Below are 15,153 nucleotides of genomic sequence, written 5' to 3' on the forward strand. Positions count from 1 at the left end.
TTAAATAACATACTTTTCATTCCTATATTATTACACAGTTTGAATACACAGAGAAATTGTTCTTTCATCCTACAGTCCTATTAGAATCTTAATTGTTAAGCTTTCAGAGAAGTAGCCACTCACCAATATAGTGCAAATAACAAGCAATGTTATTGGATTAAGGGAAAGGAACAGCACATAGATCAAATCTAAAATATACCAAAGCACCAAGCAATTAAAATAAACCTCCTTGATGACTTCCTGTATAGTTGTAGGAATCTGATTTTTTATGAGAGGATGAGTACAGGCCATTTCAACAGTTTGAAGACGCTATCAGTGTTCATCACCTTACACATTAATTTGGACATTTTATCTATTAACATATAGTAATAACTTAAATGTTTGACACTAGAAACAAATTCAAAATATTTAATAAAGAAGTCACCTACAACTGTAAATTCATGAAAGGTTTTGTATTTTGCCTGTAAATTTGGCAGCTGCAAAGGCAATCAGAAGATGCAGCAAAGATGTTTTTTGCTACAGACTGCCAATACTGTAAAAATCACTTGCCTCAATGGCTAAAAGTTTCTCTCCAACACCTCTATGAAACATGGGGTTCCTAGAAAAGACAGTATCTATTCCCATATGACTTCGACATAACCTTAAGGGTTGTCATGAATCATGGCCTTCATTGTTAGAAAGAAGAAATCCTTCTGTCTTCGTGCAAACTATCATCAGCCTTCATTGCCAAAATAGACTCAGATCCCAAATATTAAAGAATGTCTTAGGATTTTCCTCTAGTTATTTTCCTAGAAAATGAAGAAATCTTTACTAGCTTGTGAAGAAAATATTCAATGTCTTTCTCAAAAACAAATTGGGACAGATTCAGTCAGCTTTCACAAACATACAATCACACAAACACACAATCAAAATCTGAAATAACTAAACAACACACTCAGTATCAGCCTATATGTATATTACAGTTCTGTCTTGTAGAAGAGCAAACTGGCCACTCCCAAAAACCATCCTTAGTCAACTGAGGCCAGTATCCCTGTGTTGCCCTAGGTGCTTCTGCACAGTTAGAGCTAACCCAGAAAAGAGAGGTTTCTGGGGCAGAAGCTGAAAGAAAGAGAGAGGATTTTTACAGGGCATCTAAAAAAGTAAGGCAGCAGATGAATTTGCCAGCTGAAGAACAGAATTTTTCTGGGGAAGTCCCACATCCATGCTGAGGACTAGCTGTCACTATGGGACATGAGAGAGATGTGGAAGATACCTTCTTAATATCAACTGCCAGTTGCTCACAGTACTTTGTCTTTCTTTGTCTCGAGGCTGGGAACAGAGGTCAAGTTCGCAAAATGAAAAAGAGGTAATTAAATCACATGCTCTGTCTTCTGGGATCTTTTAAGTATTGGACAGGGTATTCAAGTTTGTAACGTAATAACTTCAAAACACTGTCCTATCAAATACATTCAATCAATCCAATATATAGCTTTTTCAGGCCTAATAAATCAAATAAATTTAAAATACCTTGAACTAAAAATATTTCTGAATTGCAAAATTAAAAGAATATAAATGATAAGATTGCAGTAACATTAATACTTCCTCAGATCTCCATTTCTCATATAGCCCAAAAGTACAGCATTCAGCAAATCTTCCAGAGACAGAGTAAGAGCAAATACTCATTTTTCTAAAAGTTCAACATGCAAAATTTCTAAAAGTTCAACATGCAAAAAATGTTACTTTACTGTAACTAACTGGAATATTCCATTATCGTTTATAATGGAAAGTAAATAACTGCAGGACTTCCACAACAGAACAACTGCCCTTAGAAAAGAAAATAAACAGGTGCTCAGATCAAACTTATTTTAGGAGAGTATTATGCACGTGATTTAAGCACTGACCTGTGAAAAGATGTTCTGTGGAGGCTCAAGGCCTTCAATATATGCTCACTTAGCAAACAGCTGCAGCAGCTAAGGATGCTCCTGCCCTCTCCCTCCTTCCCCCACCATTTGTTACCTTCCCAATGCCAGAGCTGCCTGCTGCCACTCAGGGGCTGGCAAAACAACCATAGCAGCACTCCTAAGTAACTCTTCTGCAAAGCCAAGTAACACGGTTTAAACTGTTATGGATTTTCCACTGCATCAGCTGGGGATCCCTTCCACATTCATTTCCATTTTCCTTTTTGAAAGTGACAGGTTGATGTCGTGGTTTAACCCCAGCCAGCAACTAAGCACCACACAGCCGCTCGCTCACTCCCCCCTGATGGGATGGGGGAGAGAATCAGAAGAGTAAAAGTGAGAATACTTATGGGTTGAGATAAGAACCTTTTAAAATAATAATAGTCGTAGTAGTAGTAGTAGTAGTAGTAGTAGTAGTAGTAGTAGTAATCATCATCATCATCATCGTCATCGTAATAATAATAGTAGTAATAATAATAAAGGTAATTAAAAGAAAAATAACAAAAAGAGAGATAAATAAAACCCAGGAAAAACAAGTGATGTAACCGCTCACCGCCCGCTGACTGACGCCCAGCCAGTCCCCCACCAGCAGTCACTGCCCCCCGGCCAACTCCCCCCAGTTTCTATACTGAGCATGACGTCGTATGGTATGGAATAGCCCTTTGGCCAGTTTCAGTCAGCTGTCCTGGCTGTACTCCCTCCCAGCTTCTTGTGCACCTCCTTGCTGTCGGAGTATGGGAAGCTGAAAAGTCCTTGACTTAGTATAAGCACTGCTTAGCAACAACTAAAACATCAGTGTGTTATCACATTATCCTCATGCTAAATCCAAAACACAGCTACTAGGAAGAAAATTAACTCTATCCCAGCTGAAACCAGAACAGTTGAAGAAGAGAAAGAAGAAAGGAAGAAAACACAAGTTCTGGTGTCGGGGCAATAATGAATTTCTGAGAGAGGGCAAAGATACCTAGAACTGCAGCACCTGTTCATTAAATAATTATGTGCTTTAGTTATTAAAAGGTTTATTGATGAGTCTAATACTCCTGCAGTGAAGAAGAAAGATTTACAAATGGGCATGCTCACCTTCCACATTCGTTATAACACTACTGCTCAAAAAGCAAGTGGAAAATTATTCTGTCATAAGAGAAACCTTTAAATATTTTTCCACTCATTTCAGTAATTCAGTTCAACATATCAGCCTTATTTGTAAAAATAAAACAAATAATAATGCTTTCATTCCTTTAGTCCACTTAACCAGTAGAGAGAAACTGGTCTGAGGCAAAATTCCAGTTTAGAAGTACTGATAGGAGGATGATGCAAAGATTACAAAATCCTGAACTTATTTTTTTAAATGAGTAGTAATGAACAAATTTGAGAAAACGTACACCTACCTAAAACTAAAGTATAAGCCTTTGACTGGGTTGAGTAGAAATTTTGTGTGTGTTATTGTTTTAATTCTTTAATAAGTGATGGAAAGAGAGCACTGGATTTGTATTATGACATGAAAATATATCTTACAGCAAACAGAAAACAAAGTAAAAACTAATGGTAGAAGTTAACTACTATTAATTTTAGTAGTTAACTTCACTAAAATAATACAGAACTATATTAGGCTGCAAATTCAATTACAGAAGCACAGGAACATCTATATGTATTTCAACAGATCTAAAACCAAATTTAATTCAGTTTCTCCTTCAAGTATAACAACACTGAATTAAAATTACAGTCCATTTCCCATTAGTGTAGTTACCTATAAAACTAAACCAAAGTATATAGATTATAGAATTAAATTTCTGTTTTGTACATGCTAATGTACCATGTCCTACACTGTATTATTGAGAAGCCACTAAATATTGTTTAAAATATAGCAAGCAGTTGTAACTTTGCAGCCTAAGATTACATGCCTGGTATTTTCTTTTTCAAAACCTTCACTGGATCTGTCATAATTTACTGAATCTTCATACAGGTACTCGAATCTATATGCATATGTTTTGATGCAGGACCAGAACCACCATATGAAACAAAACATGACCTATTTTGCTTCTCTAGAAGACTCAAGCTCAGAATAAAATAGTGAAAGTTCCTTAAAAAATTACACTGTGAACATCTGAATTTTGTAAAAAAATGTGATGCAGTTAAGCACGGTTTTCCCTGTAAAATCACCAGTAAAACCTATCTCCTGTAGGCTGTGACTGACAATTAGCACTAAATAGCTGTTTTACAGGCTACATTAAAAATTCTGAGGCCCAGTTCCTAAGAGACAGTGATCTCTGTCCAGTTCCTAGATGACAGTGCCCACATTAAAAAAAAAAATCATTACCTCTTTCTTTGCTAGATCCCATAATGCGTTTTCCAGAGGAGAGAAGAAATCACTCCCCAAGACAGTTAACAAGCACCACTTACAAATACAAAACTCATTTAAAATCAGCTTTTTAGGGAGGTTAACTCTCAAAGCAATCAAATAAACATCTATTCCATTTTCAAGATCCCATTTCTTTTCAGAAATTAGATCTGCTGTTATTTCTTCCATATGCAATTACTTGTACTGAATGGCTTTCTTTATTGCCTACATTTATTTTTTTTAAAAATAAGGATTTTAAATAGCTAGCTCATCACATTTATCACGGACTGATTTCTGGATAAGGTAACTTCGAAAGCATCCCGAAAATATAGATCATTTCTTTTATTGAGTTACTGGAAAACACAGGAAACAATAACACGAAAATCAGCCTTTCAGAATTACTTCAGATATGGACAAATAAGAGACCATCTTGAAAAAAACAGCACAAATAAGTTGTTCAGAGAAATACAGGAAACCATACTTGGTTTCCTTAATTTTTATAGAAATCCAAAGTAAACTACTGTTGAGTTTTCTATTTCTGTTCATAAAATTAGCTTTTATTCTGTCTAAATCAATCTATATTGGAGCACTCACTGGTCTCAGCATTTTCTTCCAAAAACTGTGGTAAGGCTTTCCAATTGAAGTAGAAAAACCTATGAGAGGTAGAAAAGAGTTCATAACACAGAAATGAGCAGTGATTCTTTGTCTTGGATCTCCTACCGGGGGGAACTCGGGGGGGGAAGCAATTCTATGTATATAATTACAATCTAATTAAACTAATGTTCTCTGTTGCCTCCTCCGAAAGACAACACTTTCTAAGAACTTCATTTCATAGAAAGCAGAAAAGGAAAACAAAAGGGTTAAAACAGGGATTCGTGGAAGAGTTGTATCTTCCTCTAGTCCCTCCCACAGAAAGACAAAGCTGTTGATGACCCTTTTATCCTATTGCACTAACAGAAAGAGCACCATAGATTGAATGAGAAGAGGCTTCCTTCAGGATGATGGGAAGACCTATCTTGCTGGCATCACAGTCACTAAATTTTGCTTTTTAATTGTTGAAATTTTAAGTCTGGAACTGCTGTGACAGCATTAAGAGTTTGGCCAGACACACACAGTCATCAGCATGGCAACAACAGAAAAGAGAAAAGACCTCTCCAGAGCACAGCTGGTGCCAGTGCTCTGCATCATAAGTACAATAGAGTAATTTTCCCTCTTAAAAATATGACCAGGATGGGAAAAACTGAGAATATTATTCACATTTCCTAGATTTATTCACAATCATATTGGAAATATGATTTTGACCAGCACTGTCCCTGCCACTGCACACATCAGCACAACTAGCTGTGTATTCTGGCTAACAGTTAATCTGGAAATCCATCCTTACTATGATTTTCCAGTCTGTCAACTCACTCCTGCAAGTCATTTTCAAATAGCTCATTCATAATTTATTTCAAACCCAATATTTGTGAAATCTCACAAACACCCCATCATTCAGTACCAACGGCATAATCTCTTACAATAAATTTCTTAACTTTAAAAAATAAAATATAATTGGTATCTAACACTAAAAAAAGAGCAGATTTTGTTTAAACATAAAGAAAAGAGCAAAATGAATATATTTGTTATTTAAATGACTGTGTTTTCAAGGTGGAAAACCAAGGCTGCATCTGCAAACTTTGTTCATATATTTTTAACTTATTTTCTATTTATTTTCTTTAACTCTAAGTGAGTCTGACATAATTTATTGTACTAAACTAAAAAACAGGTGTCTTGCTTTCTTGAAGAAGTGGTCCAACTAGTAAGAAGGAACCCACTAGTGTGACTAAAAAGCCCAATATTCTTTTGTTTGGATAACAATGAGTAAGAGGTATATGTTATCTGTTGCATCTTAACTCACTTATTATTATGTATTATCTTATTTCTAAAAATAACACGGGCATACTACACTGCTTATCTACAGCAATTTCTTATAAAATAAAAGTGTTGTGAAGAATATTTAGGGTTCGTTGACCATTATTCTAAACAGCTTGTCACAATAGCTTTAGCAGTTTTTCATGTACTGTATCATATGTACTTTTAGAAACGTGAGGGCTTATTTTAGCAACTTTACTTGTAATATTCAAAATTATGTCACTTAGTGATTATTAAAAATCTATAAAAGTTTTATAAAAACAATCTATTTTGCATTATTTCACAGAATTATTTTCTCAAATGATAAACTCACCCTCAGTTAATCTCAAAGATCTTGCAATGTACTCTAGAAATAGTACCACACTATTTTTTTAAATTAAATTTTAAGAGACTGGTTATCCATCACCAGTCTCTTAAAGAATCAGAAGCAATAAGAAATAAAATCAGTATATCCATTACTCTTAAATTTTAAAAAAATTCCTCTGTTTGAGAGAAGTAACAATTTAAACACCAATGGAAATTCCATTGGAAATGATGATAATATTTTCAACAATTATAGTTTTGGTAAAAGGCATTAACAGTTTAACATCAATCCAGCAGACACCTTTTCCTGGTATATTGTGCATAAAAAGTATTCCCATCTGTTTCAATGCTTTGGCTTTTTCATGGGCTTAAACCTGTCAAATTATTCCATTTGATTTCAGAGAATTCTCATATGGCAATCTATTTTATTTACTTTATCTTCAATAAAATGGTTGAGTGAGCATTAGCAACTATGAGACACAAGTTTCAATCAGTCCTCTGGCAAAGGCGTCAATCTACATTAGACCTACTGTGCTGTGAGCTGCAGCCAGAAAGCTGGAGTAAGACAGGGCAACAGTGAATGAGTGAGCGAGACCTAATAAAGCAGCAGTGAAGAGGGAGAAAATTCTCCCTAGACACTACCATACACTGCTTATATAATGCGTGTGCCTAGTTCAACACACCAGTAGCTCCTTAATAAAGCTGACAGCTAAAAAGGAGCTTCAGACTCCAACTTTATTTTACATGACAACTACAGTAATGGTCCTCTGTTCTCAAGCAGGCCACATTTAGAAACCTGTATTCAGTTCAGTTAAAAATTAAGAGTTCTCACCTCTCTCATTCATGTCACATAGAAAAAAGAATCATAAAATTATTAAGATGCACACCATCTCTCCTCATTTCATACAACTACTTGAAAAAAATCAACTAGCTAGTTTTCAACTGGCTTTTCCTTAAAAATTTCTGTGCTAGAAACCACAAAACAATCAGTGTATTTGAGCAATAACTCATTTCTGAAGACAGCATCATTAAGGGCTAATTCCAAGAAATGTGGGGCATCACTCCTAGATGCCGTGAAAATATCTCCCAAAGCACAAACTTTGTAATAAGTGATGCAAGTTCATATTTGATATGGGCTGTAAAAAGCAGATTATTGTAATAGTGCTCTTCCCAGCAAATCAGACCATTAAGACTGTACTTAATGTTCAGCTGAATTGAAAAGCTGGCCAGTTTAAATCCATAGTTTGATACTTTGTATAATCACAGCAAAAATTTACTACCTCATAGTTCCACGCCACGAATTCGATTCTATCAATGTAAACTACTTTTTGACAAAAGTTGCCTTCAGGTTCCCCCAAATCAGTAATTTACAGCTATTCACAATCACCCTGGAAAGATAATTCAAAATTCTACAATAAACAGTGTCTCTGTTCTAATACAATTCCATTAAAATGTAAAGTACTGTTTATGTTTCAGGCTCTTCCTGGTGGAAACCAGATTGAAGACAAAGCCCATCAATCCCCATCCAATTACTTCTTGGAAAGCAGATACCATCTTTTCCTTTCAGCATTATGCTGTATATCCTCCTCCCCTTCACCTACGGCAGTATCAAAACTTATTTGCCTTCTGACCAGACATGTGGAAGGGTTAGCCTTCTTCGTGGACAAAGTTAATGCCAATCCATTATCCAGCTGACGGAATGGCTTGTACATCAAATGTTTCACATGCTGGTCATCAACATGATCACCAGCAATGAGACCTTACATAACTCTTGAGAGAGTTCCAGTTCAGCTGCAAGATAACTACATGAGATGTACTTTCGTACTAATCTAACAATATGATTATGTTTGCCCTATGCAAAATAAACACATCTATATAGAGGCTGAATATTTGGTAGGTATACAGAATGCATGCATATACAATATGAGTATATGAGTAATGCTCTTTAAAGTTTTGTAGTACCAGGAAGGAACCAGAATGAGCACAATGTCTCCCCTTCCACAAATCGCCAATACAGGACACAAGAGCTAGATCAGTTTAACAATAATTAATACCACAACTACAATTCAGTTTACTAACACAGAAAATATTCATATTTAGAAGACATCCTTAGCTTTTTTTCCGAAGCCTAATTAACTCGGAAAATCCAGATGTAACTGTACCACTAATAGTCCCCAAAAGTGTCCATTTAAGCCATCAGTCCAAAAAGGGAACATTTTTTCTCTGCTTTTGCATTTTTCCAATATGGATTTTTGTCTTGGTTTCAGTTTTTCCAACTCTAACTCATTTTTTTAAAACTTACTCCTAAACAGTTAAGTGGTCTATTGAAAGACAGGATAAAAAGCAAACAGAATTTTTCTCTCTGTTAATTAAAAATGTCCTCATGAATGCATTTTTATGTATTTCTATCACTACTTTTATGACTGAATCCCAGTTTTCAATCAGTGCAAAGACACCGTGTCCTGCCATAAAAAACTATCAACTCTAAAAGACGTACCGAAGAACTAGCATTCAGAATTCACTACTATTTCCTCATGGACTACAAAAACATTCCCTCTCCACTTTCACATACTACAAGAAATAGACACCAGTGCTAAAAAGGCCAAAAGATTTTGGCTCTCTTTACAGAAAGCATTTTTATAGATTGTATTTAACTTAAAGTTATGGAACAAAATAATGGAGGAAACAGAATAACAGTTACTTTCCTCCATATGCCTTAAGTTCCAGACATACTGGAATTCAATAAAATGATACTGCCAAACTATTATAGATGCACAAGTCAGTATTACTGCATTTCTGACATTATTTAGTATAGAACATAGTAAATTTCCAGAAAAAAACATCCTTTAAAAAATAAAAATCTCTTGTTGGCTCACCAGATTTCAATTACCACACAATTACTACATAGTTTCTATCAAACCACACAGTTCTTAAAAATACTGACACTGTCTATGAAGAGACTATCTAGTATTACTATGGACAAGTTACACCGTTCAGACATATGTGTATAAATATGTGACAGAAATCCAGTCATATTTCCATTGCTACCTAGAAAGCAAAGAATCTGACCTTTTTTACTGTTTTCTCCATTGGGTAATGTAAGAAAAAACACTGTTTTGCAAATATATTACTACATATTAACATACAGCCATACACAAATTTATATGTGATGCCAGTAATGTCTACAGTTTCCCTGTACAGTGGTGTATATTATTTGATTTACAATATTGCTAACATTAATATTGTATCTTTTCTTCTTTTTATGGTTTCACCATATTCATACTGTATGCTTCAGGCCAGTGCCTCAAGTCCTTCGAAAAAGGTGAAGTTAAATGGGAAGAAAGGAATTTTCCTTTCCTATTACCCAGTGGGTAAAGACAGTGACAGTGAAACACATACCAGGATGGTCTTGTTTTGCACTGCTTTGAATTAGGTTACAAAGGTCTGTGCTTCCTCCCAGAGGGTGAAACTTTAGAAAACTTGTTATAAACATAGTTTCAGCACTAATTACTCTCACCACCATTAACTCCTCCTGGAACTCCTTCTCTTTCTTGTCCTTCTGAGCCATCAGATCATGAAGATGGATATATCAATATTATGGAGTATATAGGTATATTTGAATATTTCATAATACCTTAGCAGTTACTGCACATGGCATACAGGGAAACAATACATATTTACTTTGGAAACAGCGGTGTACATAGAAGCAATTGGGCCTGGTTCCTATTATGGTGAGTTAGTTTGTTGTACCCTGTTAAAATCTGCATCTATACAATTTAGCGTAAGGCACCAGTTGAGCATATTTTGCAATTTATACATTAAAATATTGCCTAAAATTTTGAATTTGAAGAATTCTGGAAGTATTCTCAAGAAATTTTCTACCCCTGTAGGAAAAGCAAAATGTGAACAACTGCAACACCCAACATGTGGATTAATTCTTTGTTGAAACAGCAAGTATGAAAAATCTGAAATAGATGCAAGTGGCTTGCTAAGCTCTCATCTTACACTCATTCCTTCAGAATGCCCTTTTCCAGATCCAAGGTAAAAAACCTGATATCCAGTTTTACATGATTCACTCAAGATAGCTGTGAAGGTCTGGAGCAAAGCAAGGTATTCAGTGCAGGCATGACAAGTCCCAGGGTGGTACTATACTCACTAACAGTGTTTCTTCACAGGCAGGTTCAGACTGTTAACACATAAAGCAGTTCAAACAAGCTTTGAACTCATGGTCCTTGACATGATGGAATATTCCTGGATACCAATGGAATAGAGATCATCCCAGTTTCAGGAAACTAGGAACATCCAAACTCAGGGATACAATACTATTTAATCTTGCCTTTTAAATTTTTCATTTATTACAAAAAATATTTATACAAATATAGTCTAAAAGAATTTTCTAACCAAATTAGCTTAATTATCGTATTCCTAATGCAGCTGATGTAATGAAACTATACAGTGAAACTTAACTCCGGGGTTCAAGAGACCTTGGTGAGAGAACCATGTTTTCACTTACTTTTCTGGCAGGTGCTGAAAAGGCATGTAGGGAAAGCCTACGTGACTTAAATATTCTATGCTATCTAGTCATAATACAAGCAGTCATACATCTCAGTGAATCAGAGGAAGCAGAGATCAGCTATTTGAGTATGGACTGGCAAGCAAGAACAGCAATTCCAGAACAAAAGAAAGTTGCAAAAACGAATACTCAAAGATTTGTGATGCTTGACCTATACTCACCTGCTTCTTCTAAGCCTCAAAAAGACCTTTTAACTTCAACCTTGAACTGAAGTGATGTCCAAAATCAATTCCAGTACCACCATCCTGACAAGACAAAAAAATGTTTACAGCTATTTAGACATCATTTAATGAAAACAAAATAGACTTTGGCTTTATCACACCCTCTAATTAGTTCCAGATGTGCATAAGCTGATTCATAAGTATTCTGAAAGAAAAAGGAAGGAGTTATAATTTTTTATTTTTCTATTTTGACATGAACATTTTGGTTGAAAGACCAAGCAAGTTGAGAGAGAAAGATTCTCTTAACAAGTAGTCAGCTTAAAGAGTAAATTCACTGTAGTCCACAAAAAAATATAATTGTTCATCAAGTTTCTGCCTTGCAGTAGAGGGACAGACAAGGCATCACTCAAAGTCTAGTCTTTTTTTTTTAATTCTATTTTTATTATTGAAGTACCTAAAGGCAAACGAGAGGGACGCTTCCCTGAAGTAGTTTATTCCAGACAGAGAACTGCACACAGTATCACTACCAGTAAGTTCACAGGGTCATGTGAAGGAAGGAACAGAAGCTGGGAGACAGCATGCCAATGAAATTTAAATCTATATGCATTTTAGGAAGGACAAAAGGACAAGTAAAAAGAAAAAACAGCTTTGAAGCTGAGACTGCATGACTTCACTGAAGGGAGAAGGTTGGACAAGGCAGAAGAAATAACGACCATGCAGGTCTGTAGAAAGTATATTTAGATTACATCTATGCCTGAGCACATTTCTCTCTGCTGAAATCAACTGGCACAGATAATCCTACATCTATGCTAGTATACTCACATAGGCTCCAAAACAGAGGGGCTGCATGCAAACTGTCTAACAGAGATGGTCAAATAAACATCTGGGAATTTTCTGGAACAACGTTAGTTTGCAAACACCAAAACTGTGGCAAAGACCTGAAAATATTTCCAAGCATTGTTTAATTTACTAATATAGACATAGCCTTAATGCCTGAAACTCTGCTACTTCTGAAGTTGATCCTACCAGCCTCTCAATGGTGCCTCTTGGCAATTCTCCCTTGCTGACAAGGTCAGACAGAAGCAGACTGAAGAGTAAAATGAATGTAGAATTTTATAAAGAAAAGACTGCTTTCTCACAGTTAAAAAAAAAAAAATCTGTGTTCCAACTGGCATTATTAATACACACTTTGTTATAAGATGTTTGGACATTTAAAAGAGCTGCAGTTCTAACTTCTTCCTTTGTTTGTAAAATGTAACAAAACCTGCTGGGAAGGTCGAAGTTCCTAGATAACTGAAAGCTACCTGGCAGCCTCTGTAGTAGAGCAAGTGAAGAAGGAAGAGCAAAGAATGACAGGCGGGAGGAATAAACACTACGTGAAACCCCTGCACAGTAGGACAGCACTGGGAAATGAGAAGGAAATCTTATGAGCTCTTAATACAAAGAGAAAAAAGAAGAAAATGTTAAAAACAGGTAAGGATCCCAAGGCAAACATGAGGAGGTGAAGATGGGTGGCAATTCTTAAAAGTTGTTGGAAAGTAAAATATGTGTCAATGAAACTTTGCTTGATGGTCATGTGGTCACCCTGGATCCAGAATGGAAATGTCCAACCAACTGAGAGAGAAGCATTCCCCTTGCTCTCCTCTTTCCCATTAATTGCAATTGTAGCTATGTCTCTAAACCTTTGGACTTTCTTGTGCACCTGAAGTCTACACAGAAATACCCCTTATGGTTATTTCTTCAACAATATGTGTTGTTTGTTGACAGATGTTAATATGTAAGCCTCAAACATCAATATTCTATATTTGCCTTTTTTCCTATATTCCTTTATGCCAAAAAAAATTCAGATAATCAGTTTTCTTAGCTTGCATCCTATTAAGCATCACATTTTGCTTCAGCTCAGAAAGAAAGCCAAGATAGTTATGATATATGAAATCTTACATCAAAACATGACCTATTTTGGTGAGATAAGCCTTCTCAGAAGAAATTTTTGATGATAATATTTTATCGTAATTATTCTTAATATGAAAACAAACACACTCATTAGTCTTGATTATTAAAATTTTATCTTTGGTCTTTTTGAATTTTCAGGATTTCTAGAATTTTTCAGTATTTAGTAAGGAATATTTGAAGTGGGCAGGATCACACATAGTAGATGTGACCGATACGTCACAGGTAGGTGGCAGGCCTCACCTATCAACTTTCTTTTTACTGGTTAAATCTTCACCTTTAGAAACTTATCTTTTGACCTATGTTTCAGTGACACTACATTCCAGTATGGTTTACCTGACGAAGGCAGATGCCTCTCAAAAATAATATTACTTTTGTTATAAACATTGAGTTGTTTTGATTTTTGTTTGCATCCTAAAACCTCGACCTGAATCATTCCAGTTATTCTAGTTTAACAGTAACATTTCTTTACCTTCCCTCCAACTGAGTCACCACTTTCCAGCCCTTGGACCATAGCAGGTTAGGAACTTTAATGTAATTGTTTACCTATCCCATACTGACCGTACTTACAGAGATATTATTTCTGTTCTTCAGTACCTAAGAATTCCATCTGAATTCTGTCTGAACCTTAAAAGTTTACAATCAAATTCACAGAACTTTTCAACCAAAGCCTTAAAAGCATCCTGACAGAATTTTTTTTTTTTTAAATACAGTTGCAGTGGATGAAAGTTCAAGCAATTCTGGCAGCTCGATGTAGTATTGTTTACTCGGGCAGGAACACTCTCATCATGTGAACAATAGAATACAATTGAACTGAAAGTCACCTGCATGTCACTTGTCTTTGACTTCCCATTCAGGTCCCTAAAATTTGAGTCAAACAAGCAAATACCACAAACTTCTATAATAGCTGAGAAAGAAAAAGTGCATTGGTCAATGACTGAAGTAATTTGATAAGTAGACGCTCATTAGAAATGTAGATTTAGAGGTATTCTAATAAAATTTTTCTCCAAATGATAAAATTTGTAACAATTATGATCACCCACCTAGCACAGAAGCTAGATAGGCGATAGATCCATTTTTCAACACTGACAATTTTATGGAGTTTAGATAGCATTTTGTCACCCGATATGCTGTGCTAGACCTTTTACATAATAAAGCATTATTTATTATTAGCACAACTAACAGGATTTGGCTCTTATTTATGGAATTGTCACAGTTGTTTCAGAAATCACTAGAATATAAAAATAATTCAATATGAAAGCCAAATTCATTCCTAGATGAAGACATTCCTTTGAAACCTGATTTAAATAAACAAATACAATGCCCACGTGCTGCAAGCCATTCCCTTTAACTCATTCATTTATTTGTTGCATTCATTTCTTAGCTCATTTTACGTTTAGATCACAAATCATTAGGGTAAGTTTACCTGTTATATGTTTGAACACTGCCTCTGTGATATTTTGATTTGAGACTACATGCTCTTATTCATTATCCTGCCTTGTTGGTGGCCTCTGGTATTTTTTAAAATGTAAATAACCCCACCAAAGTGCACTACAGCTCTTAACCGGTTCTACTATTTCATAAATCAACAGCCATTCTGATGTGTCTCTATTTCACGTAAGACCTATTTGTTCACATTGTTTCTATAGTAAAAATGGTTCAAACTATGCATTACTGCTTTAAGTAGGTATTTGTATAAAATATTCCAATGAAGCACTACTCACCGAAGCATTCAAGAACATTTTAGAACATGGTTGAGGGCCACCTATATAAGGTATCTTTAGACAGACTTGTTTTCAATCAGATAGATTGGGCCAGACACAACTGGTTTCAGTAAAGCAAGAATTACTTGCTAGAGAGACTATTATTTTAAAGGCATATACATTCACTGGTATCCATAGCTTTAACCTTTCCATCGTATAGCCCTCCCATGCAAAAAACAAAAGAAGTCTTAATTCATAACAGGACTTCTACGCAAGT

The 15,153-nt window shown here is 35.4% G+C and overlaps 1 protein-coding gene across 1 annotated transcript in view; it reads right to left on the reverse strand.

The window, feature by feature from the left end:
• FOXP2 (forkhead box P2) overlaps positions 1-11,249 on the reverse strand; it is a 299,007-nt gene extending 287,758 nt beyond the window's left edge. The window contains exon 1 of the mRNA XM_072872044.1: positions 11,224-11,249. The gene's annotated coding sequence lies outside the window, so the exon portion shown is untranslated. The remainder of the gene's footprint in view (positions 1-11,223) is intronic.
• Positions 11,250-15,153: the final 3,904 nt, after the last annotated feature.

This window comes from Ciconia boyciana, chromosome 1, assembly GCF_034638445.1.
Source record: "Ciconia boyciana chromosome 1, ASM3463844v1, whole genome shotgun sequence".
Lineage (NCBI taxonomy): Eukaryota > Metazoa > Chordata > Aves > Ciconiiformes > Ciconiidae > Ciconia > Ciconia boyciana.